The sequence below is a fragment of the Saccopteryx leptura genome, chromosome 6, assembly GCF_036850995.1.
Source record: "Saccopteryx leptura isolate mSacLep1 chromosome 6, mSacLep1_pri_phased_curated, whole genome shotgun sequence".
Lineage (NCBI taxonomy): Eukaryota > Metazoa > Chordata > Mammalia > Chiroptera > Emballonuridae > Saccopteryx > Saccopteryx leptura.
Window position 1 is genome coordinate 129,006,375 of NC_089508.1, and position 25,360 is coordinate 129,031,734.

Genomic DNA, 25,360 nt, shown 5'->3' on the forward strand with positions numbered 1-25,360 from the left:
CTTGAGGTTGCTGGCTTGAGCACCTGCTTGCCAGCTTGAGCAAGGGGTCACTGGCTTGGCAGAAGCCCCAGGTCAAGGCACATATGAAAAGCAATCAATGAACTAAAATGCTGTAACTGCGAGTTAATGCTTCTTATCTCTCTTCCTTGCTGTCTCTCCCTATCTCTCTTACTTAAAAAAAAGAAACAAACACAAAAACAAAAGCAGGATCTGAGGAGGTTCTTAAGAGGCTAGATCAGGGGTCAGGAACCTTTTTGGCTGAGAGAGCCACGAACGCCACATATTTTAAAATGTAATTCTGTGAGATTCATACAATATGTTTAATACTAAATACAAGTAAATGCGTGCGTTTTATGTGTTGGTCTTACATAAAAGTTTAAAGTACAACAAGTCTCTAAATTCTTTTTAATAACGTTGTTATGCTGTTGCTAACCAATGATGAATAAATTACTTCTTACCATTAATGTGACTTCTAGTGCTGCACGGTTTTGCTGATGGCTTGGCAGTCTGGTTGATAGGTGGTGAGGTTAAGCTTCATGCAGGTGTTGAGACTTCCATCCGTTAAACGTGATCGTAGGTTGGTCTTAATGTTCTATGGATGTGACAAAGATTGCTCACATGCATACATAGAGCCAAACATTGTCAGTGCAGCAATACTCACACGCTGCAGTGTGTGGTGTGTGACGGGAAGCACATTCCAAGTTTTGACAATCAGCTGGTCCGCGAGTTGAAGTTTTTTCATTTCTCCCCACTTGTGTTTGCTTGCTGTTGGGCAAGTCTTTTCAAATTCTTCATTCAGTGACTTGAACTTATTTACCCACATGTCGGAGGCCTTCAGGTCAGCAGCTTGTAGCTCAAAATCTCTGACAGAGACACCAGGGATGTAACTCAGGTCGGGGCTGTACACTGCACACTTGTGTGGATGGGTCATTAACTTAAAAAGACGAGTGCTCTCATGAAATTCTCAAAAGTGTGCTTTGAATGACTGCAGAGATTAGATGTGAAACCTGCTAGCTGCTGGAGATCAAGATGTTGAGCAGGCTCACTTGCTGTGCATGTATCTTTTTTTTCTTTTCTTTTTTTTTTTCTTTATTCATTTTTAGAGAGGAAAGAGAGAGGGAGAGAGACAGAGAGAGAGAAGGGGGGAGGAGCTGGAAGCATCAACTCCCATATGTGCCTTGACCAGGCAAACCCAGGGTTTTGAACCGGCGACCTCAGCATTTCTAGGTTGACGCATTATCCACTGCGCCACCACAGGTCAGGCCAACATGTATCTTTAAACTCTCAGTTTTTCAAAGTGTAGTAAATGACCTGTTTCAATGTCCACGATGAAGAGTTCCAGCTTGTTTTCAAATGCAAACACTGCTTGTTGAAGGGACAAGACTGTATTTCCAACGCCTTGCATTTTCACATTGAGCTGGTTCAGATGTTCAGTCATGTCCACGAGATAGAACTTTAGGAGCCACTACTCAGTGTTAGCTAACTCAGGATGCTTGACGTTTTTCATTTCAAGAAAAGTCCAGATTTCTCTCTGCCATAAAACAGCTGAGTACCGTCCCTCTTGACAACCAACGCACACTGCTGTGCAGAAGCAGACCAGGATAATTATTCCAAATTTCATCCAGCAGTGTTTTAAACTGGCGATCATTTAAAGCTCGGGCAACAATAAAGTTGACCACCCGAATGACCAGTGACATCACCTCACCAAGCTGCTCGCCACACATCTGAGCACAAAGCGCCTCCTGATGTAGGATGCAATGAAAACTTAGGATGGGTCTCTTTTCATGTTCACGAAGAAGCGCTACGAATCCTCTGTTTTTCCCCACCATGCACGGAGCACCATCAGTACACACTGAAATAAGTTTATCCATCAGTAGATATTTTCTTTAGCAAACTCAGTGAAAGACTTGTATAAATCCTCCCCTCTTGTTGTCTCTTTCATAGGCAAAACAGCAAGACTTTCCTCACGTAGTGTGTCACCAACAGCATACCTTGCAATCACACTGAACTGAAATAAATGGCTTACGTCTGTTGACACTTCCAAAGCAAGAGAAAAGAATGGTGCTGCAGTTATGTCCTTCACTTGTGTTGCCTCAATTTGATTTGCCATCATGATGGTATGATTGTGAACAGTTCTTGCCGACAGAGGCATGTCTTTTATTCATTTGATTATCTTGTCTTTATCCGAAAACTCGTCAAAAAGTTCATTGGCAACATCAAGCATGAATGTTTTGGCATACTCCCCATCTGTAAATGGCTTTTCATTTCTCACAATTCCTAAACCACCAGCAAAGCTAGCCCAATTCCAGTCACCTTGTTGGGTCCAAACACGGAATTGCTGCTGACTAGCTTGCACTCTGCACAGTAGCTCTTGACATGCTTTCTTCCTGCTGTCCCCTGCTGGATATTTCAAAGCAAATGTAGTATGGCGTGTGTGGAAGTGCTGCTTTATATTTGTTTCACTGATGCAATTTTATCATTGCATATTAGACACACTGCAGAACCTGCTCTTTCCACAAAGGTGAATTCCTCTGTCCACTCCTGCTGAAAAGTACAATACTCATCTTTTTTTCTTTTAGCCATCTTCTTCGTCAAAAGGGTTTCTGGCCTGACCAGGTGGTGGCGCAGTGGATAAAGCATTGGACTGGGATGCAGAGGACCCAGGTTCGAGACCCCGAAGTTGCCAGATTGAGCGCGGGCTCATCTGGTTTGAGCAAAAAGCCCACCAGCTTGAACCCAAGGTTGCTGGCTCCAGCAAGGGGTTACTCGGTCTGCTGAAGGCCCGCGGTCAAGGTACATATGAGAAATCAAAGAACAACTAAGGTGTTGCAACGCACAATGAAAAACTAATGATGGATGCTTCTCATCTCTCTCCGTTCCTGTCTGTCTGTCCCTGTCTATTCCTCTCTCTCTCTGGGGGAAAAAAAAAAAAAAAAAAAGGGTTTCTGCAATTAACTAGCTGACTACTTGATTAAAAGGAGGGAAGTTTACTTCCTGACCTCACAACGATCCGTGTATGTTACGCATTATCCAATAAAAATTTGGTGTTGTCCCAGAGGACAGCTGTGATTGGCTCCAGCCACCCGCAACCATGAACATGAACGGTAGGAAATGAATGGATTGTAATACATGAGAATATTTTATATTTTTAACATTATTTTTTTATTAAAGATTTGTCTGCGAGCCAGATGCAGCAATCAAAAGAGCCACATCTGGCTCACTAGCCATAGTTTCCCGACCCCTGGGCTAGGTAGATGTATCTATCACTCACCTCATAATGCCTTTATCTTATTAGCTATATATGATATCGGCCCCTACAAAGACCTGGGGCATACACTCCTCTAACCACCTTTGTATTCTCCACTGTGCTCAGCATACTGCTGTGTCTGTAGTAGAAACCAAACCCTTCATGCATGGCATGCACTCTCTAATATTTATTGAGCACATACGATGTGCCAAACATCGTTCCCAAGCTGTCACTATAGCAGTAAACAAGACAGAAAACTTCCTCCATCAGAAGTTTACGTTCTAGTGAGAGGATAAGATAATCAAGTATTATCAATGACAACTGTTAAGTTAAAGCAGAGGTTTTAAAAATGTTATGTAAGAGTGACCAAAGAATACCTCACTGATAAGGTAACTCTGAGTAAAGACAATGAGGAGCTAGCCACATGGGAATCAGTGATGAAGCATTATAGAGGGTCCAGCGAGTGCAATGACCCTGATGTGTACACATGCTAGACACTTTCCAAGAACAACAAAAAGACGGGGTACTTGCAATGAATGGAAGACAGACTAATAGAATATGAACTCAGAGAATTAATGGGGTTCAGGGTAGAAGGTAGGAAGCATATCATGTTTGTTCTCATTAAGTCATATTAAGGACTCTAATTTAATAGTCAGAATGAAATGGGAAGCCACTAGAGAATTTAAAGCAGGGAAGTAACATGGTCTGACTTAGGTTTTATAAGAAACACATGGATTACAGTGTTAATAGACTGAAGAAAATATGTATTAAATGTAAACTGTGATTGAAAAATAAAAGAAGTACACCAAAGAGTGGCAAAGGAGAGAGAACAGTTAAGGTGCTACTGATATAATCCAACCTAGAGATACTCGTGGTACCCACTGCTGTCGCTGGGGTTAGAAGAAATTAAATGACCAAATTCTGGATACAGAGCAAACAGGATTTGACAACTGACCTTATATAAAAAAGACAGAGCCTGGCCTATAGTGGCAAAGTAGATAAAGCGCCAACCTGGAATACTGAGGTTGTTAGTTTGAAACCCTGGGCTTCCTGGTCAAGGCACAGATAAGAAGCAACTATGAGTTGATACTTCCCACTCCTCCCGTCCTTTCCTCTCTCCTCTCTCTAAAGTCAATAAATAAAATCTTTAAAAACAAAACAAAAAAAGGGACAGAAAGAAGTCTAAGATATCTAGTAGATATCCAAAAGGAAATATGAAGAAGTGGGTATGTTAGTCTATAGAGAGGACCCTAGTCAGGGATAGAAATTTGAGTTATCAACTTTGGATTTTAGAAAGCGCACACAGAAGCTCTCCAAAATCAAGCATATTCACATTTCTGCACCAAGTGGGACAGTCTAGATCTGTGATGGCGAACCTATGACACACGTGTCAGCACTGACATGCATAGCCATTTTTGATGACACATGGCCGCATGCAGCGCATACCAGAGAAGTATGGGGCCGCATGCTGAGAAGGACGTTTCATCCTCAGCTCCTGCACGGCCAGGTATAATAGCCAAGGATAAAACGTTTGCTGTAGTATAGACACTCTGTGCCAGAGGTCTGTAGGCCAAAACAACAGAACTCTGGCACAGAGTGTCTAGTTCTGGGACTTCTGGTTAGGCCGTTGGGGGATCTTTGACCTCACTTCTGGCCGGCGGAGTAGGGGGCAGCGGAATGTAGCGGAATGCTGGGGGACGCATCTCTGGGGGCCTTGTGATCACCATTACCAGCAACCACATAACCACAGCAACCATCATCCAATCTACTGTTCTGGGGTGTCGTGGACTTCTAATTGACCATCATTACTGAGATAAGTGAGGGGGAGGCTGGGAGAGGTGAGGGCCTGTGCTATGGGTGCCGTTTCTCACCATTAGAAATAGTGGCAGCCATCTAATTTACATTGGATGCAACTGGCAGAATTTCAAGACAGCATCTGGGCTCAGGTGTTTGTCGACTTGAGGTCAAAGCTTGAGAATCTGGAAAGGTGCTGCTTAGAGAATCTAGGAGTGCCACTACGAAAAGGAAATTTGGAGTGCCTGGAACCGATTACCACTTTTAGCACCCTGAAAAATATAGCAATGGTTTTACTCACAATTTTTCCCTCTACATACTTTTGTGAGACCTTATTCTCAGCATTACATAATATCAAAATCAACAAAAGAAACAGATTGACAGATGAAGTTAGTAACGCTTGCTTGGGCTTGAAGTGTACAAAATACCAACCTTCAATTGAAGATTTAGCCAATGAAATTCAACAACAAAACAGTCACTGATAGGCAGGTTAGTTAAAGAATTCCCCCTCACTTATCTTAGTTCACGGCACCCCACACAAGTTAAATAATATCAAGACCAACAAAAGAAACCGACTGACAGATGAACAAAGAAGTCACTAAGCAGGTAAGTTAAATAATTAGTTTTTGGTTTATTAAATACAGTTCTATATTACAATTACACATTTTTGTTATTTAAACTATAAATATTGCAAAATTATGGTTTTTTTTCTTGAAGTGACACACCACCCGAGTTATGCTCGGTTTTTTTGGCAAATTTTGACACACCAAGCTCAAAAGATTGCTCATCACTGGCCTAGATCCAGTTGTGCCCCTAAGTTGGTTGTAGAAACTTACCAACCCATCAACAATAAAAAAAGTCTTGCATTTCAGAGCTGCAGATAAGGGACCATGGACCTGTACAGACTTCAACAGCCTGCAAATCAGCAAGCCTAGCTCTGGAGGATATTAGCAGGTCTAGGGAAGCATCACTGCCATTATGCCCATAAATACAAATGACATGCAGGCACATAAGCCAGAAGGGGGTGAAGTACAAAAGTAAAAAAAGACCGAGGCAAAAAAGAGATGTATCAATTAGAAATTGCTACCAATAAATGCCTAACTTTGAAGCCAACTGTACTGAACAGCAGTTTCTAGGCAACAAACTTTAAAATGCCATTCAAGTTCGGTTTGTAAACTAGTTATCATCTGCTGGTCCCAGCACTGTCCTAACCACTGAGGCTATCAGGAAAGTTAAGTCCCAATCTAGACAGACTGTGCACCTCTAGTGCACTGCTCCCTGAGGGTCATCAGTATCAGGTGGCTGCCCTGAAAACTATCTGCATCTGACTGTAACTGACAACAAATCCCACTGGGCATGTCTTCTGGAGAAAGAGACCCAAAAAGAAAGTCACATAATTAAAGGAAGCCAAGAGTTTGTGGTTCTTTTTTAATGTTGTTCAAAGACCATTAGATAATTGTCTAAAAACAATTAGAATTCACTTTTTACTGGTTTTTAGAGAGAGGAGAGAAAGAGAAGTATCAGTTTGTTGTCCCATGTAGTTGTGCACTCATTGGTTGACTCTTATATGTGCCCTGACCAAGGATTGAACCCTTAACTTAGGCATACTGACATGATGCTAACCAAACTAGCTATCTGACCAGAGCTAGATGTCACACTTTAAAGGAAAAATGTCAGGAAAATATAACTGCTTGAAATATTTGGAAATAATGTAATTTAATAATGGCAAAACCCTAATTCACAGACTACCCAAGTATGCTGCTGGATGAATTTCATTAATTGACCTTAAACCTCAACAGAAATCAAATATGCAGAATTACTTAAACGGTAACAACAAAAAAATAGACTAAAAACTCCAAGATGTTACTGCTACTACTCATTTGTCAGCATAAATGTGAAGGAAAAGATTTAGGAAATAATAGTTGACCCTATTAATGACACTGTAACAATAACATACATGCCAACTCCTTAAGTTCTCCATTGTGAGTCCTAACCTTCCAAAGCAGCAGCAGTCGAGTCTGCAAGCTGAAGAGAAAAAGATTCACAAAGTCTGCAAGAGACTACCATCCATTTGCCAATTTCAACATGATGCCATCCCTTCTAACATTTCAAAGTACTCTCTGGCATACTTTGAGTGAGATGTCTAAGGTCATTTAATCACTGGATTCAACTAGATCTATGATTTCAGATTCCATCCTCCCTTTTCCCATTCACTGTCCCCTCACCCTCCACTCAACAGTGGACTGACTCTCCTTCCTCTGGATTCCTTACAGTTCTTTGTACCTGACTCCTACGGCACTCAACCTACACTGATATATAGTAAAATTGTGTGTATATTTGTCTATCCCTCTAACAACGTAAATTTCTATGAGACAAAGAGTCTGCCTGTCAGTGTAGAGCTATTTAAGAAGGTGGTCAATAAATGAGTGTTGACTTGGTTCACCTTTATAATCTGAGTCCCTATCTTTTCCTTCAAAGTTGCTTTCAAAAGCACACTGCCGATTCCTCAAAAAGTTAAACATAGAATTGCCATATGATCCAGCAACCCCACTCCTGGGTATATCCAAAAGAATTCAAAGAAGGTACTTGAAGAGATATTTATACACCCATGTTCAAAGTAGCATTATTATAATAATTATTATTGTAAGGGAAAAGAGGGGAAATAGATAAGACTTCTGCATGTGCCCAGACTGGGACCCACCCAACAACCCCAGTCTGAGGCTGATGCTCAAATCAACTGAGCCATCCTCAGCACCCAGGGCCTGCCCTTGAACCAATTGAGCCACGGCTGGGAGAAGGGAAGAGCGAGAGGAGGGGGAGAGGGAGGGGGAAAGAAGCAGATAGTTGCTTCACATCTGTGCCCTGACTGAGGATCAAATCTGGGGTGTCTGCACACCAGACCGACGCTCTATGAACTGAACCAACTGGCCAGGGCCCAAAACTCAAATATCCGTTGATGTCTGAACAAAATGTGGTATATAAATACAACAGATTATTCACCATCAGTGTAATTCTGACACATGGACAAGCCTTGAAGACATTATTCCAAGTGAAATAAGCACACAACTGACAAATATTGTAAGAGTTCACTTCTATGATGTAGCTAAAGTAGTCATCTTCAGAAATGGAAAGTAGAAAAGTGGTTGTCAGGAGCTGGTGGAAGAGTTGTGTATTGTTTAATGCAGTGGACCCCAACCTTTTTGGGCCACGGACCGGTTTAATGTCAGAAAATATTTTCACAGACCGGCCTTTAGGGTGGGACGAATAAATGTATCACGTGACCATCAAGAGAGTCTTAGGCGGATGTAACAGAGAGAATCTGGTCATTTTTTTTAAAATAAAACATCGTTCAGACTTAAATATAAATAAAATGGAAATAATGTAAGTTATTTATTCTTTCTCTGCGGACTGGTACCGGTCCGAGGCCCAGGGGTTGGGGACCACTGGTTTAATGGGGACAGAATTTCAGTTTGGGAAGATGAAAAAATTCTAGAAGTGGATGGTGGTGATGACTGAACAGTGTGAACATACTTAATGCTTCTAGAATTGGTTAGGATACTAAGCTTTAAGTTTCATATATATATATATAGATATATAGATATGTATCTATATATTTTTTCATAACAATTAAAAAAAAACACAATGTTTCTTCTGTTTACTATCCTTAGACTAGATGCAGCTGAAGTGTAGAGTTAAGAGCATGAACTCTGCCCTGGCTGGACAGCTCAGGTGAATGGAGTGCACCTGATGCACAAAGGTTGTGGGTTTGATCCCAGGTCAGGGCACATACATGAAAAGATGGGCGTTTCTCTCTCTCTAAAATCAATAAATAAATTAAAAGGAAAAAAAATAAGAGCATGAACTCTGGAACCAGAATGCCTGCATCAAGATTCTGGCTTGACCACTATTCATATGCCTGACCTCTGCATACCACTCATCTTTAAAACACGAATTCGACAGTTCCACTGTACAGCATTGCCAAGAAGATTAAAATGGGTTAATAAATGTACAGTACCTAAGCAGTGCCTGGGACATGGTAAGGGCTCAATAAATGTTGAATTCTTATATCATTTAAGAAGACAGAGGGTACAGTTTGTTTGAAAAAGCATGTAACTATCATTTTTGTAAGAACTACAGCAAGCGACTTAAAACTCTTGGTTGGGAGTTAGAGAAAGCCTTTTTAAGGCACTGTACTAAATTACTGAATGCTGTGAACATTCAGCATTAAAAGATTAAACTTCATTCCAGTCTACCTGAATCATTACCAGCTAGAAGCAGCGGTCATTGGGACTTGGACATGAGCTGCAAAGTATAGAACGGTGACAACAATTCCAGTGCCATGCGAACTTTTCCTGGACTCCTGCTCCCTGTGACAGCTCCTAACAGACTGAACTGTGGTTGGGTTGCATTTTTCAGGGATTTGGCATGGTGATGGGGCCAACTTGGACTTGGTGAACATGTTAAGGACACTACTGTTTTATGGAGTCTTGCTGTATTGGCCAAGAGTTTGCTTAAAGGCTTTTAATCACTATAAAAAAAAATAGAAGACTGGATAAAGAAGATGGGGCACATATACACCATGGTATACTATTCAGCTAGAAGAAATGATGACATCGGATCACTTACAGCAGAATGGTGGAATCTTGATAACATTATGCGGAGTGAAATAAGTGAATCAGAAAAAAACAAGAACTGCAGGATTCCATACATTGGTGGGACATAAAAGCGAGACTAAGAGACATGGACAGGAGTGTGGTGGTTACGGGGGGTGGGGGGAGGGAATGAGGGAGAGGGGGAGGGGGAGGAGTACAAAGAAAACTGGATAGAGGGTCACGGAGGACGACCTCTCTTTGGGTGATGGGTATGCAACAGAACTAAATGACAAGATAACCTGAAAATGTTTTCTTTGAATATATGTACCCTGATTTATTGATGTCACCCCATTAAAATAAAAATTTATATAAAAAAAAAAGATTAAACTTCAACTAAAACTCACAGCCCTTAACATCTGCTTTACAGTTCTCCAGTATCCGGTCTGCACTGATGACACGAAGAGAATTATGCTTTCCAGGAACCTTATCCAATTACTACATACCTCCTGCCTTAAAAAAGAAATCTTACTCTTTAATTATAAATCTTACCTTCTTAATTACAAAATGCAATCTATCTAGGATCTTTAATTGTGACAAAGTACATAGTATATAATACTGATACTGGGACAGGCAAGAAGCATTTATGAAAACTCCCAGGACAATCCATCCAGGTTCTTACTTGAATCCTTAAAGCCTATGCAAGGACTTGAGACCCCCGTGCATCAATAAACAACATATTCTCTAAAGGCAAGAATCAGGCCTTCCCTTTCCCAGCATACAGCACAACAAACAGTGGGAATAACCATGTGTTAACCTCTTTCCTGAGGGATAAATCCTCCACTATCCTCACTATCTTTGTCAACAGCATCAGGAAAAACACCCAGGTTTTTAGTCTCCAGACCAATTATATTACAACCACCATTAACTCAACTAAAATGCTACGGTTGCCACTCCTACATCCTTAGCTGAGAAGGTGAAGTTTACTCTCTCTACATGTGTCTAGCACAGGGCACCACGCTCTCATTCCAACTCAGAAAAACAGAAATCTAGAATTTAACAAGTTCAGACAGTTTACCAGAGGGCTTGCTCGGATGTTAGTAAATAAACATATTCACTCAATGTTTATTTTCTCGTGAAATTATCAAAAACACTGGATTTATTAAGAAAAGAGATTATATCAAGTCAGAGCAAAAATCTCAATTAAAATGGTTCATTAAGGCCCTGGCCGACTGGCTTAGCGGTAGAGCATCGGCCTGGCGTGCGGGGGACCCGGGTTCGATTCCGGCCAGGGCACACAGGAGAAGTGCCCATTTGCTTCTCCACTCCCCTCCCCTCCTTCCTCTCTGTCTCTCTCTTCCCCTCCTGCAGCCAAGGCTCCACTGGAGCAAAGATGGCCCGGGTGGGCGCTGGGGATGGCTCCTTGGCCTCTGCCCCAGGCGCTAGAGTAGCTCTGGTGTGGCAGAGCATCGCCCCCTGGTGGGCAGAGCGTCGCCCCTGGTGGGCGTGCCGGGTGGATCCCGGTCGGGCGCATGCGGGAGTCTGTCTGACTGTCTCTCCCCGTTTCCAGCTTCAGAAAAATAAAAAAAAAAAAAAAAAAAAAAAAAAAAGGGTTCATTAAACCTGAAATGTCCTAAGGAAATCCCAATAAACGTTGGAGGGACACCACTACATGTCACAAACAATGCTATACTAATCCTCAACTTCACCCTACTTTCTGTAATAAAACAAGGCAAAAAAACATTTTATTTTACAGATTATAAATAGAAATGGATCGAGATATCGTACAGAATTACATAAAACCAGAAGACTTTTCAAGAACACCTATAGTTCCTTAAAATGCAACTTATTTCTTGGTGGAATTATAGCTTATACAGAAAAACCACCGTACAAATCAAGTATTTAAAAATGAAGCACAGTATTTTATATAATGTATAAGTTTTTAAATAAATCACGTTTTACAGACAATTTTAATATAAAATCCAACCTTCTTTTTCTAAATCTGTGTCTTGTGAAGAGCAGAAGCTTCCACAGCCTTTCCATGGTTACTAGTGTTTGAAGTCCCAAGGCACCAAAACAGCGGCTTGAATCTAACCACCCACCACCGCTCTGGCTCAAAGGAAGGCCCACACCCCTTAGAACGGCGGTAACTGAACATCAGGGGAACTCCAGAAACGGCTGTCCCCGACCACATTTATAATCTCTGACGACTTTCTCGGTCCCTCGTCCCACCATGGTCACAGACGAGCAGCATTCGACCGCAGACTTCAACTAAGGGACCTTGAGCACCTCACCCCCAAAATTACAACCAAGAGGGTGGCGACGACCCATGCTCCCACTCTTCAAGCTGCACAGTGCCATTTCCATTTCAAGGACCAAGGAAGAGACAACTACTCCAGCATTAGACCCTCTTGCCCCAAGCAAAAGGCAGCGCTAAGCCAACAGAGTAGATCCTGGGACACTACCACAGCTTGGGTCGGCGGGGGCTCCTCCCACCCCCGGAGACGTAGGGCGGGGCAAAACTAGGCGCCGCGACTCCAAGCCAGAACCGACAGCGGGCTTTTCCGAGCCCCGCCTCACTTGCCAAGGAGGCGGAAACCGGGGGGAGGGGAAGAATGGCCAGGAGGCGTGGCATCATGGCTCCGTACGGCCTCTCGGGCCAACCGGATCCCGAGAAGGCGGAGGAAGGCAGACTTCACGCCCCCTCCCTGCCACGCTCCGAGACACGCGCGGGAGACCCCCCTCTCGATCCATACCCCAGCATAACGGTGTCCGGGCACCCAGACGAGGCCCCGCCCCCCCCCCGGAGGACGGCAGGGAGTCACCCACACACAGCACTCTGTGGAGGAGCAGCCCCGCCCCCCTCTCCACAATCGCACGCGCGCGCCGACCCCGCCCCTGAGCAGCGGTGTGAGAGCCCGCCCTCTCCGCGCGCACCGGCACTAAGCTCTCCTCCCCCTCCCTCACGGAGCAACCCCGCTCCGCCCCCCCACCCCTCACACAGCCACACGCCTCCCGCCCGCCGGCTCTACGGGAAGCCAAGGAGGTCAGTCCCCCGCTTAAAAATACACACCCTCAAGTCCCGCGTTACCCGCCACCAGACTCCCCGGCCTGGCGTGCTCTCACCGCAAAGCTGCTTTGGCTGCTCCTTACTGCGTGTCCCTCCCAGCGTGAGCCTCAGGCTCAGCAGGGAGGCCCCGCGAACGGCGCAGGGCACAGGCTCGCAGAAGAGGACCGGCAGCCTTCTCGTCGCGAACGAAGCAGTCGCAGGCCCCGGCGCCCAGACTAGGAAGGAGAGAGGGAGGGAAACTCTGAAGGGGAAGGGGAGGGGGAAGATGGAGAAACCGTCTCCACCACCTCTACCGCCGCGGCCGCTTCTCTGTTACCCGGGAAATCCCGCCCACTCCGCCGGCCCACCCCTCAGAGGAAAGACTGAACCACGCTCCGCTACAGGCCGGATAACCCGCCTGTCAAAGGTTTAGCCAATCATTGCACCCTGCCTGCCGTCTGCCCGCCCCACCCCCCTCGGCAAGGAGGGGAGGGGAAGCCGCTCACTTTCTCCACGCCCCTATTGGCGGGGAGCTTCCCGAACTCAACCTCGCCTATTGGAGATGAATTGCTGAATCCCACCCCCAAGCCGCAACACTATTGGAGGAAGCGGGAAAGCTTTTCACGTCTCATTGGAGGACTCCCCGATGCCCCGTGCCGTCTCAGCCACAGACCCAACAAGTCAGCTCTCGCCCTCGTCAATCGTCGCATTGGAAGGCTACCCCTGGCTCTCCCAGTGCCCTAGGAAGGTAAGTAACCGATGTGGGGTAAAATGTCCGTGAGAGAGGCTCCTCCTACCACACTGCCAAGACAGGCCCCGCCCACAGTCACTGGATTGGATAGCTCGCGCCCGGTAGGAACCCCTATTGGCCTGGATGCCTGTCTAGGAAGGAGCTGACTCCGCCCCACGCGAGGAGGCTGAACCTTAGCAGTCCTTTTGTGGAATGTTTACACTAGAGACTGAGGGCAGAGTTCCAGAGCCCGAAACAAGAGGTGCCACTGAGCTCCATAGTCGAGATCCTATCCGTTGGATTTGAAGGGAAGAGGCAGCAGCATTACCACTATGGATGACTACCTCTTACAGAAAAAGAGAACCTCATCCTTCCTATCCCGTTCTCTTTACAATTTACATTTCCGCACGCTGCCTCCTTAAACACAAATATCCGGAGCTACCGACAATTTCTTTCAGTAAGTAAGGTGCACAGTTAAGACCTGGAGACCAAAGCCCGAGAAATAGCCCCAGGGGTCTGCTAACCCGCATTACACTTCAAACACCGACACTCCCAAAACCTGAATAAGTAGTCTTAAAAGAGCGGAGATAATCAAAATGAAGGCAGGGCCCTAACAAGCCTACGAAAGGCAGATCGTGAAGCATAAGGCACTCGCGATCTCCAGGTTAGATCTAGAGGCATCCTCAGACTAGAAGAACTGAGGAAATAGATTAAACAGTCCATGGCATAAATAAACCTTCACCCAAACTTTAGAAAAAGGATAAAAATTAGAGCTGGGGACAAAAGATAGTAAGAACGGCTCTTCTCCTCCTTGGACAACAAGGGTCACGGCAGTCCCTATGCCCTCTGTCGGTTATACTGCTTTAAACACAACGTGCTTGAAGTGCCTAGGTTGCTTTTATTTATTCACCAAATAGGGCGGAGAACTGATGCTAGCTTTGGAGGACGCTCACTGAGCGCCTAGAGAGGAAGGGGCGGGACTAGAGTTTTCCCGCTCTCTCCAGCAAAAAGGTCCACTCTACAAGTGGCAAGCCTCAGGGAACCTAAGTCCTAACGTGTTCTCCCTACGCAATTAGACGGAGACGGCAAGGAAGGAGCGCTGGCAACAGGTGGGCCAGACTCGAAGAATGGCTTTGGGCCGCAAGGACAAGGCAGCTGTGAATCCCACGAGCAGCGGACAAATGGGAGCAGCCTCTCCGGGACCAAGCCCTGTCCCAATCCAGAGCTCTAAAATAAAAGTTACACCGACGAACGCAAACCCCGGGCCAAACCCTTAGAAAGTTTCGAGGAAGCGGCATTTCTGCATAAGTGACCAAGGACTACCGTTAACGCTGGGAAGACCGCGCTCCGTGAACTGCGTGTCACATTGCGCTCCCACCTGACATGAACCACTTCGAACCCAAGCAGAATTCTGCCACCCCCGACTTCTCTGTCAACGGGATAAGCTATCCTGGATCTTGCCCAAGGCATTCAGGCCAATCCTAGGTTGCTTAAAGGTTTTAGGTAAACACAACTAAAGACAGTGGCTACCTTACGCTTGTAAGAAACCACACTGTCAGCGTTCGAAGCGTTCTCACGGCGAACTTTATCAAGTCAAGGAGAGCAGGAATAGTCAGGGCGCAGGGTCAGAACTTTAGTACTTGGTCCGAAAGAGCTGGTCCCGTTTCCTCCTCCCAACCCCTGCAGAAGACCTGTTGCTAAGCCCCCCAAATCCACTCCACCATCACCCCCTAACTTCATCACAAAGGCTACAAGACCGTGAGCTTTGGAGGAATGGATCATTGTGTGTCTTCTCGGCTCTCCCGGCCCCGCGTTGCCAAGGACTTCAAGCCCAAGACTTCCCGGCGGGAGACAGCAAGGAGAGCCTCACCCATGTGCGGAGCGCGCACACCACTCAGGAGAGGGAACGGGGAACTGGGATGGACTTCCCTCATCAGGCTCGCTACGCAGGAGGCGGGGCTACCTACCCCACCAATCAGAAGTAGGGGGCGGGACTTTGCGCCTCGCGTAAGCCGAGAGTATCCATCTTTTGCCCAGAAAGAAAAAAATCCTAAAACTTAAACTCCGGCCCAGCGTCCGATAGGCGGAGCTCGAGAGAAGGTCATCCCATCAATAACCGAGAAGGAAAAAAGGGAGTCTGCCCCAGCCAGTGGAAGACAAGAGAAGGCGGGCCCTCTGGAGGAGCCCGGTGTGGGTTGAAGAGCGAGTACAAGGCCCCGCCCCTCATCTCTCCTCCGCGCCGGTTGCTCAGGCGGTCTCCGGAGTAGATAGTAAACAGGACTGGCCGAGGAGCAGAGGCAGGAGCGGCCGGGCGCTCGGTGGGCCCCGCCCCTGCACCTCGGAGGTGCCCCACCCAACCGCAGCGGGTAGCGCCGGCGCCCGCCTACCAGCCGGCGGCCGCCATCGCGACTGACAGGCGCGCCCCCGGGCCCCTCCCCGCCCGCTGATGCATTTCCTTTTCCCGAGCCCAAGCGTGGGGACTGTTTTCCCAGTTTCCGACCTTCACTGCCCCTTTCAGGCCACCCCTTCGTGGGCGCGCTAACACGCGGCGCCCCCGCCCCCGCCCCCTCGCAGCCGCGTTGGGGTGGGCGGGGAAGGAGGCTGCTCCTTGTTTGTGGGATCAGCTGGAGCACGGGTTGAAGCAACCGAGTTGCTGGAGCTTTTCCACAGCCACCGACTCAGCTGGCGCGGGCTCGCGGCCTGGCGGGTTCCAGCGCCCAATGCCTGTTCTACTGCCAAGGCTAGGGAGTTGGGAGAGCCAGAACCGGCGCAGGAGGCGCTTTCCGGCGGCCTCCCCGCCCCCGGCCACCCATCCCGCAGGCCCGCGCAGCCCCCGCCCCCAGAGTTCATAACAACCACGGACCCGCAGCACCCGTGCCTCTGGAGCGCGCCCACCGCCCTCCGACAGTTTCCGTATATGAAACCCCGCGGCGGCGGCCGTACTCGCCCGGCGTGGTCAGCCGGGAAGCCGCGGACCCGGCTCGATAGCAAACTCCAGATCTCAACTCGCTCTGGCGCCGGGGCTAGGGCCGCTGCCCCTGCCGAGCCCGCGCGCCGCAGCCCGGGCTCGGCTCCAGTCAGTGTGCGGAATTGTCCCCTTTTTAATTATTTTAATTATTGTAAATTTTTAAGGTCTTTCTGGAGCAAGCGGTAATCCCCTCCTGCCCGCCACTTACCCAGTTCCCCGCCACAACCTACCGAAACCGACGGTTCGGTGAAATAACCTAGGTAGCACGCCTGCGTGCCGGCGACCCCGGGCCGGTCGACCCCTCCCCACAGATCCGGCCCGGCGGGGAACGCACACTGGCGAGCGACGGCGCTCAGAGCTCCTTCCCGGCTTGGCCTTGCCTCCCTCGGACCCCGAGCCTCCCCTAGTTCTGCCCAGGCCCGCGACGCCCGCACCGTGGCGGGCCGGCAGGACCGACCGGCCAGAGAACCAGCCCCCCAAACATCGGAGATCGGGGAGACCAAATTAAAAGCAGCTGTTTAACATACCTTACGAGCCAGGCGAGGAGTCCTGAATGGGGAGAACGCCCCCCACGGGCCATTGGCTCCCCGGCGCCCGCGTCAATCACGCTCGGCCCGCCTCCTCCACTCGCCCCGCCTCTTCCCTTCATTGAACGCGCCCTCTGTCCAAAAAAATAATAATAATAAATAAGTAAACTCGCTGCGCACGGGAGGCGTTTCTGTGGCCGAGTCCCCTGTCTCTCCGGCACCGCCATCTGGAGTTGCTGGAGTCCCTGGGGTCGGGGTGAGATCCTCTGGGACTTGGTCTGCAGCAGAGGCGCGGAGGAGGAGCCAGCAGGGCTTTCCCAAACCCGCTTCCTTCACTCGCGCACCCTATTCCGAACTGGGCGGAGGGAGGCGGTAAGGACACCTTAGGGACCGGCTGGAATGTCCCGACTACCCTGGCGGTGTAACCTAACCGTGTCTGACTAAATACGAATAAGCAGGAAGTCCTGTGCTGAGGGCAACAGGAGCTTGTCCAAGCACCTACCGTGGCTCAGACGGACACTCATACTGCACTTGCTCCTGGGTGCGATTGCAGAGGCTGGGTGAAGGGCCGAGTCTGTGTCCCCCAAGGGTTCCAGACCCAGCCGAGAAGCCACAGAAAGGCCAGAGCAGGCTCTGTCCTGCTAGCTCAGTTGGCTCAGAAAGGGCAAGGTTGCCAGTTTGATCCCCGGTCAGGAAACATACATAAATCAACCAATGAGTGCAAAAATAAGTAGCACAACAAATCGATGTCCCTCTCTTTAACATTAATAAGTAAAAAAACAAAAAAAAAACCGCCACAAAACAAAAAATCAAAAAAACTACAGCAAGGCAAGAAATATATATATAAATAGGTATCCATAGGAGTTCAGAGCAGGGATATTCTAGAGGAATCATCTTCATAGAGTAGGTGGTATTCAGGTTGGGTCTCTAAAAAAATTTTTTAAATTTGATTTAGAGAGAGGGAGAGAAACACTGACTCATTCCACTTACTTATGCATTCATTGTTTGATTTTTGTATGTGCCCTGGACAGGGTTGGAACCCACAACCTTGGAATATTGGGATGAGGCTCTATCCAACTGAGCTACTGGGCCAGGGCTCAAGGTGGGTCTTAAATGATTTCATCAGGCAGAAATGAAGGGCAAGGCATTTTCAAGAAGGGCACAAAGGAGTAAGGACCTTCAAGTGGGGCTGTAGTCATGAAAATCAGGATTAGAAGGTACAAACTGAACAGCAGAGTACTTTAATATCTGATTAAAAGTCTTAGGCGTGCATAACAATGTGCAGGCAGTATGGTTATAAAACCACAGGCCCAAAACTATGGTTTAAGATACTCAACTTTCCAGCATCTGGATGGGTTCTGAGGGCAAGTTAAGGGAGGGGTACCTACAGGCAGCAAGGGGAGGCACAAAAGCTGTTGTTGTAATACTGGGTTTGGAGACTGCAGAGGTACATCTTTGGGAGGGAGAGCTAGGCAGTGAAAACCTAGAGGTTTATTTTCTTTCTCCCAGCCACCTAATCCAGAAAGCCTTCCATACCTTCAGCAGCCCTCAAGCCAAAACTCTGACTCAGATTCTTCTTCGAATTATTCGCACTGTTTGTCATAACTTTCAACCAAAAGGAGTTTCTGAGGGGCAGAGGCTACCTCACATGTCTGTGCTCAACAAAGCTGAGCTTGAGGCCAGGGCACAAAGGAAGAAAGACCTATAGATTGAGGCAGTGTAGATGAGGACGTGTGTCCAGAACGTGAAGGGCCCTAGAGTCCTTTGGGCACAACATGGGCCTGCTGGGGAGCATTTGCTATCTTGCTCCCCCCAGTGTATATCATCAGTTTGGCTCAAATAAACACAATAATTTTTTTTTAAATTGGGGGCCTGCTGTCAGGCTGTCCCAACAATTCAGTTGAGATGTAATAAGGATGTAACCAGGGCAGTAGCAATAGATAAGCAAGAATGAAAAAGAAGAGACATGTTTGAGAAAGTCTGAAGGGAACTGGGTGTCTGATTCAGTGTGGGTAACAGAAGAGAAGGAGTCAAGTGGCCTGGTGTGTGAAGAGGGAGAAGAACTTGAGACTCGTGGTTAGGTAATCATGTTAAATTCTAGATTTAACATGGCCAGTGACTGGTGGTGTATCCTTATGCAAGTTCCTTCCTTCCTCTGGGTCTCTTTTTACCCCTGTGAAATGGGGTAGAAATTGGAGTAGAAAGACAGGCTCTAAGGACCCTTCCCTCACTCAAGAGTCCACAGGGATCTGACCTGTGGTGGCACAGTGGATAAAGCATCGACGTGGAATGCTGAGGTTGCCAGTTTGATACCCTGGGTTTTGCCTGGTCAAGGCACATATGGGAATTGATGCTTCCTGCTCCTCTCCCCTTCTCTCTCTTTCCCCTCTCTAAAATGAATGAATGAATGAATTTTTAAATAAAGAGTCTGCAAGGCCGGGCATCCAATGGAGAAGGAAGCTCAACACTCAGGAGAGAGAGAGAGCAGGTGGAAAAAGATACTGATTTGGAAAGGGCAGTGGGTAGTACAGGTGCAGTGGGGACTAGAATCCGGGTGAGAGGTTGGTTGACAGAATCACTGAGGGAAAGGGTGTGTTGGGGAAAGGCCAGGAGATAAGGACTGTGTATTCAGTGAGAGACCTAGCGCCTGGCAGGGCCATGGAGGTCAAGATTTGTTCTCAGAATTGGGGGCTCTGTAGGGTGAGGACCAGGTTTTATTTTATCAGAATAGGGATCACCTGATAGCAGATTCTTGCTCCATTTCCCAAAAGGCTGTGGCCTAGATGAAGGCACACCAGATACTCTGGGAACAGGACATAAGGCAGAGTGATAGAGCAGAAAGAACATTAAAAATCGAGTCTCAGGCCCTGGCCGGTTGGCTCAGTGGTAGAGCGTCGGCCTGGCGTGCGGGAGTCCTGGGTTCAATTCCCAGCCAGGGCACACAGGAGAAGCGCCCATCTGCTTCTCCACCCCTCCCCCTCTCCTTCCTCTCTGTCTCTCTCTTTCCCTCCCGCAGCCAAGGCTCCATTGGAGCAAAGTTTGCCTGGTCGCTGAGGATGGCTCTGTGGCCTCTGCCTCAGGCGCTAGAATGGCTCTGATTGCAGCAGAGCGACGCCCCAAGATGGGCAGAGCATCGCCCCCTGGTGGGCATGCTGGGTGGATCCCGGTCAGGTGCATGCGGGAGTCTGTCTGACTGCCTCCCCGTTTCCAACTTCAGAAAAAGAAAAAAAAAATCGAGTCTCATGAATCCCACTTGGTCTCTCACGGTCTCTGGGTCAGCCTCCTGCTCTGTACAACAGGATAACATAGCAATCTTTGCCCTGTTATGAAGGTCAAGTGCAATGATATTGTATTTAATACACCTGGTGAGGTTCTGAGCTCTTGTGAAGGCCAAAGGCCCAATTATTTGACTATAAGCCTGGACAGCACATGCTATACTGTGGATGAAATGACTTACTGAGACCTTACAACTAGAATAGCTGTTCCCACCCAAGAAAACCAGGCTTCACTGATACTCTCTACTTTCCTAAGTGCACCACCCTGGTTCCTCTCTAGGACAAACCACTCTAATTCACCACAACAATTGAGCACAGGAGGCCTCTTGGAAGGAGACTAGCAATTGCTTCTGACTGTTTATCAATGCCTGCATAGCACAGCAAGTGCTAGAATCTTTGGGAAAGGGAATAAATATGTGGTTTGGCAACACTGGCCGTCTAGCAGCATTGAAGGCTGCACCCATCCTACCCTTCTTTCCTGTACCCTCTCCATGAGGACAAACCAGTGAGTGGATGCGGGTGAGGGCCTTCCTTGGAGAAGTCAACATTGGGAAACCAGGTTCTGATTCCCAGGAGGCCTCCTCTGTGTTAGGGATGACTATCCTATTTGTAGTTGAGAAAACTGTGGCTCCAAGTAGTAGAGTGACTTGCCCAAGTAACCAAGGCAAGTGTGTCTGGGCCCAAACTCTGAACTTGGAACAATCCCCCCTGTGCTGTCTTCACATACACTAAGGGCCATTGTCTAGACTGGGGCTTCTGGAGAAGGAGAGCCTCCCTTTGTGCTCCATCCATTTCCTTCTTAATTCCAAGAGCAGTTTGTCTCCTCCAGGCAGTTCTAAATGATTTCTGGCCCTTCCAAAAAGATTATCCTTGAAGAAGCAAGATTTGTCATCCAGGCACACATACATGTGTCTTCCTCAGCTCCCATATACTCAAAACTGTCACACCATCAGACACCCTGTGTCTCACAGACCCAGACATCTCACACTCACATCCCCCACCCTCATTCACAGAAAAGACTCAAGGTGCTGATGGTCAGGATTACTGAGACAGTGAAGCCCTGAACTTCAGTGACTTTGTTCAGGAAGATGTCCGAGCCAGGAAGATGTCAGTGCCCTGCTGACAGAGCCTCTGCCTGCTACAGACCTACCATTGCCAGTTAGAGAACATCAAGATAATGGGGGTCTGAAGCTTGCTCCCCAGTCCCAACTGGAAGTGCCTGACAGGTTTAAGGGGAAAAGCTCAAGCTATTGTTCAGAATCCCCGTTTACTCACTTCTTAGCTAGATGTCTTTAACAGGTTATTTATCTTTCTGCTTTTCTCACCTGCAGAATACCTAAGAGTAAGAATACCTACTGCAGTGGGCTGTGAGATTAAAAACAAAATATGCCCTCCTGACCTGTGGTGGTGCAGTGGATAAAGCGTCGACCTGTAAACGCTGATGTCACCGGTTCAAAACCCTGGGCTTGCCTGGTCAAGGCACATATGGGAATTGATGCTTCCTGCTCCTCCCTCCCCTTTCTCTCTCTCTCCTCTCCTCTCTCAAAATTCATAATAAAAAAAAAAATTAAAAAAACACAAAAAAACAAAAACAAAATATGCCCAGCATTTTGTCTAGTGTTCTCAAACCTTTTACTCCTTAATCCGGTGGCCACTTCCTCTCCTCCTGGCCATTCAAATGCAAAGTTCCACCCAGAGCTGCAGTCTGAGAGGCCAGGACAGGTCTACAGGACCAACAACCCCACTGTGTGAGGAAACTCCCATTTCTCTGGAAACCAGTTGGCTTTTACACATCCCATACTTCTAACTCCTGGGTGGCTTTGGAGGCTTGGAATCTTCTAGTGAAGATTAAGAATGCTACATACTGTGTTGAAACGTCTTCCCCTCACTGAGCATCAGTATGTTCCTCTTGATCACTTCTAGCCCAAATCTAGAAAACAGAACAGTATGTTTCCCAGGTTACCTTTGTTTTTGAAGTGTTTCCTTTTGTGTATCAGTTGTGATTTCTTTATCGATTTTTAAAACAGTAGGTTCCAGCCCTGGTGAGGACAGTTCAGTTCATTAGAGTGTTGTCCTGATATGCCAAGGTTGCCAGTTCCATCCCCGGTCAAAGCACATACAAGAATCAACCAATGAGTGCATAAATAAATGGAACAATAAATCCATGTTTCTCTCTCTCTCCCTAAAATCAACTAAAAAAGCCTGACCAGGCGATAGCACAGTGGATAGAGCATCAGACTGGGATGTGGAGAACCCAGGTTCGAGACCCCGAGGTCGCCAGCTTGAGCACAGGCTCATCTGGTTTGAGCAAAGCTCACCAGCTTTGACCCAAGGTCGCTGACATGAGCAAGGGGTTACTTGGTCTGCTGAAGGCCCACGGTCAAGGCACATATGAGAAAGCAATCAATGAACAACTAAGGTGTCTCAACGAAAAACTGATAATTGGTGCTTCTCATCTCTCTCCGTTCCTGTCTGTCTGTCCCTATCTATCCCTCTCTCTGACTCTCTGTCTCTAAAAAAAAACAAAAGAACCCCACAAAAATCAATTAAAAAACACCCAGCAGTTTCCTTTGTTTAAGTGGAATCTTAATTAGAGGCCTAATATGTAAGAGAAAAGGGGGGGCCTTACTTTGGCAGAAGCAGAGACAGCCTTCACCTCCCACTCATGCCTTCTTCCCTTCCCCAGAAAGACTGGTGAACCTACATTTATGAATCCTGTTCACTTATCCCACCACAGCCTGGCCTTGACTTCAGTTACCTCTATTAATCAAACTCCTTCCCAGGCTTTTCTTCATCGTCCCCATGTGTTGGTGGCTTCCAAGGGTTTCCCCTTTTCTTGCCCTCCTCATTCTTCTGTTCTCATCCACTCCCAAGGATTCTAGCTTGTAGCTAAGTTAAGTTCCAAGTAGATATCTCCAGCCAAACATCTGCCTTGAACACCAGACTCCATATGTCCACTGGCTGCAGGCCACAGAACAGGCATTCATTGAAGGTCAAGGAGGCCCCACAGGATAAACTGGCTGACCTAGGTAGGCACAGGTGTGCATCTGGTCAGATATGAGGTTTGGACAAAATACATCAGTTTAGAGAAGTAGCCAGGTTCAGATGTGGGAGAGGAGTAAAGGAAGTTAACCTGGGGTGGGGGAGGGGTGCTGTGCACTTTGACCATCTTCTCTCAACATCTCACTGTCTTGCTTTCCTACTTTCATCTTCTCAGCCCTAACAACTACCAGGAATGTGGTGCCCTAAATTGTTGACAAGGAATCACTTCACCCTGTCAGCTGTGTCTACGTTGACCTTAGCAGAAAAAAACATGGGTATTGACAACTGCAGCATGTAGCCTTAGCTGTAAAAGAAGGGTTTTTGAAAGCTGTGGTGTCAGGCAGAGAGAAACTGAACACTGCAACGGTTTCTGAATGCTAGATATCTAGTTGTGAAGAAGACCTCATCGTCTTGGGGGTTTAGAGCAGTGCTGTTGAAAACTTTTAACAGTCACAACTATTCTGTGATGGTAACTGTGGAGCAGATACTTCCCAAGAGAATATCTGGTTCCCAAGCTGGTAGGAGCTTTAGCTCCTTCCTGCCCTTGGTAAGCAGACCTGGTGAGTGAGTGGTGACCAAGACCTGAGACAAATCTATGACCTCGGCTGGGACTTCTGGGTCCGACCAAGACCTGAGACAAATCTATGACCTCGGCTGGGACTTCTGGGTCCTTAGCTGGTTCATTCCTTGATTCTGGGTCACTCTGTCCCACATGGAGCAGCACAAAAGCCTTCAAGGACTACAGGTTGGTGAATGGATTACAGGGAAGACTTGACCTGTTTTCCAAGTTGGGGGCCACATGGGTAGGTAACTGGGGAATATAGGGAAGTGGGAGCTGACCCACTAGGACAATGCCCTGATGGTTCCTCATTCACACTTTCCAACGAAGAACTAGACCCTCAGAGTTGGAGGGCTGGTAGTAGGATTCTCTAATGTGGCCCCTTGTGTAAGAAAGGAAGCTAGGGCCTGACCAGGCGGTGGTGCAGTGGATAGAGCGTCGGACTGGGATGCAGAGGACCCAGGTTCGAGGTCGCCAGCTTGAGTGTGGGCTCATCTGGTTTGAGCAAAGCTCACCAGCTTGGACCCAAGGTCGCAGACTTGAGCAAGGGGTTACTCGGTCTGCTGAAGGCCTGCGGTCAAGGCACATATGAGAAAGCAATCAATGAACAACTAAGGTCTTGCAACAAAAAACTGATTGATGCTTCTCATCTCTATGTTCCTGTCTGTCCCTGTCTATCCCTCTCCCTGACTCTCTCTCTGTCAGAAGGAAGCTAGGACCTGGCATGGACTGAGTTGAGCTCAGTCACTCTAGAAAAGCTCCTGCCCACCTCCCTCCAGACCTCTGATCTGTGACTCTCTATATGTGTGCAGATGTTCCTAGGGATGGGCAGCCGTGAAGGGCAGGAGACCCATCTTCCTCAAGCTATGATATTAAAATAGTTCAGTTTCCCAAGGACCAGTCCCAATCTGTCCTTTATCTGCAAATGGTGACATGGAGATTGATTATGACAGGCCTCTTAGGCTGAGGATGCTGGAGCATCCTTCACCTCAGGAGTCCCATCCTAGTTGACAGGGATGGGCAAGATGACGGGACCAATGCTAGAGGGAGGACAAGTCAGGTGAAAAAATAGCAATCAAATTAGAAATGGGCCCTGGCCAGTTGGCTCAGCGGTAGAGCGTCGGCCTGGCGTGCGGGGGACCCGGGTTCGATTCCCGGCCAGGGCACATAGGAGAAGCGCCAATTTGCTTCTCCACCCCCCCCCCCCTCCTTCTTCTCTGTCTCTCTCTTCCCCTCCTGCAGCCAAGGCTCCATTGGAGCAAAGATGGCCCGGGCGCTGGGGATGGCTCCTTGGCCTCTGCCCCAGGCGGCAGAGCATCGCCCCCTGGTGGGCAGAGCATCGCCCCTGGTGGGCGTGCCAGGTGGATCCCGGTTGGGTGCATGCGGGAGTCTGTCTGACTGTCTCTCCCCGTTTACAGCTTCAGAAAAATACAAAAAAAAAAAAAAAAAAATTAGAAATGGAAGCCTGCATTAGCCTACAATGCTCTCCTGCGACTGGTTTTTCATCTTAGGCTTTCAGCCATACAGTCCAGCATGTATTGTGGGTTCTCTTGCTTTGCTCAACAAATCTCCTCTGTGAA

General features: G+C 47.6%; 1 protein-coding gene across 5 annotated transcripts in view; it reads right to left on the bottom strand.

The window, feature by feature from the left end:
* Positions 1-16,926, bottom strand: part of SIN3A (SIN3 transcription regulator family member A) — a 98,444-nt gene extending 81,518 nt beyond the window's left edge. For 2 of the 5 annotated variants that reach the window (XM_066342896.1, XM_066342897.1), the window contains exon 1: positions 12,757-13,004. The gene's annotated coding sequence lies outside the window, so the exon portion shown is untranslated. Of the gene's footprint in view, positions 1-12,703; positions 13,005-13,352; positions 13,413-16,904 lie in introns of those variants that run through there. The other 3 variants (XM_066342903.1, XM_066342902.1, XM_066342898.1) reach the window with 3 other exon arrangements.
* Between the last annotated feature and the right edge of the window lie 8,434 nt (positions 16,927-25,360).